The following is a 2011-nucleotide window of genomic DNA, read 5'->3' as shown; positions in this document are numbered from 1 at the left end:
TTTAATAACTATAAGTGCTTTATTTGCGCCTACCTTTATTAAAAGGTAAATCATGTATTTTTAGAGTGCGTGAATATTTTATAGAAAAACGCAAGCGACTAAAAAGTGACTCATGCACATCTAGCGTGCATGAGCACTATATTTAGCAAATAAAAGCAAGGATTAGAAAAGCATCACATGCACATTTAGTGTGCATGAACATATTAGAAAAAAAGCATGTAGCTATGCTTAGTCTCTCCCATCACTACATAAGGATGGGGAGCACAATGTAATAGGTGTGTGAAATATTTGGAAATTGGATATATTTCCGAAAACACCAACCAATTAATATAATCGTGGGATTCACGAAAATAATATAATTATACTTGTGGGATTCACAAGTTTCTTATATCTTTCTTTCAATCTAAATACATATTCTTATCTAAATATTGATTAATCGAATACAATACACTCGTGGGATTCACGAGATTTCTATCTCTCTTTCTAATAATCTATTCATTACTAGCCTCATCTCATATTCTTCTTTCTCCTAGTCCAAAACCTCGGTGGTTCCCACCCGACTCACGCAAACGATCCGGAGCCGAAAGGCACGACAACGCTTATTGAGCCGAGCGAGTCGCAAAGCTCCTTGATCTTCAAGGTGTATGTCGTGATGGACATGTCCCTTTGTTGAATGTTGTTCAACTCTTGGTGGAGTTGAAGCTTCCTCGCGGTCGTGTTGGCGGCGAAAATCTTTCGTAGATTTTCCCACGCTTCCTTCAACGTCTTGGCTTCTCGAATGTAACCGAGCATGTGGTCGTGAACACATGTTGCCAAACAATACATCACGCGGCACGCGGCTTGCGGCTTGCTTCCATGTCGCGTATCCAAGAGCCACTTCGGCGGGTCGGTCTTCATGCGCTCCTTTGATGTAGCTCCAATAGCCTTGTCCGACAAGGTATTGGTGCATCTTGTACTCCCAAGATGCGAAGTTGTTTCGATCCAACTTCTCGGTAGAGAGAGCGCTTCCCATTTGAGTATTCATTATGTCGATTCTTCTTCTTCTTCTTCTTCTCTCTTCAAATGTGAACTATGTAGCGAAGCTACAATAACTATAAGTCGGTTCTTGGTCGTCGGCGTAGAGCACAACACACGATCACGACGAGGCGAATGGGCTAGATCGAGCTACCAAATCGCTCTGATACCATGTAAAGAATCAAGAGATGGATTCTTGTGAAGCGGAAGAGATATGAGTTATGTGTGTGTATGAGAGAGAGAGAGAGAGTGAGAGAGACAAGGAATACGCAAGGTAAAAGTATATTGACAAAGGAGAAAGACTCAACATTATACAAGGTGGGAGGAGGGTGCTTTATGTAGTCACCCTCTCTCTTCATTAACTACAAGACTCATGGAGCATGGGGAATGTGAAAGCTCATAAGTTATGTGTCATAGAATATGATTCTATGACTCATACTAAATGCTAGAATACAAAGTGGTGACATAATGGTGACTCTTGACCGTTGCAGTGTCTCTTCACTCTCAAGGTGAGTTCACACACTAGACCAAGTTGAGCTTGATTCTCAACACACACCACTGGAGTTGGTGCATACTGATGTGTGTCAAGTGGACACGAAGTCACATGCTGGATCGCAGTACTTCGTGACGTTCATAGATGACCACAGCCGGAAGCTGTGGGCCACACCGTTGAAGACGAAGGATCAAGTGTTATCCGTCTTCAAAGAGCTCCACGCGACAGTGGAAAGAGAAACCGACCGGAAGCTGAAGGCGGTTCGAGGAGATAACGGAGGAGAATACCAGGGGCAGTTCGAGGAGTATTGTCGCTTGAAGGGAATCCGGCTCGAATTTAACGTGCCGAAGACGCCTGAACTAAATGGGCTAGCCGAGAGGATGAACTAGACCATAATGGAGAGGGTCTGGAGTATGCCGGCGCATGGAAAATTACCCAAGATATTTTGGGCTGAGGCACTGTCGACGACGACATATGTGATAAACAGATGACCCTCAGTACCCT

This window comes from Azolla caroliniana, unplaced genomic scaffold (genome assembly GCF_043228905.1).
Source record: "Azolla caroliniana isolate FFs.n. ecotype wild unplaced genomic scaffold, voAzoCaro1.0.p SCAF_330, whole genome shotgun sequence".
Taxonomy (NCBI): domain Eukaryota; kingdom Viridiplantae; phylum Streptophyta; class Polypodiopsida; order Salviniales; family Salviniaceae; genus Azolla; species Azolla caroliniana.
This window is presented reverse-complemented; position numbering follows the sequence as displayed.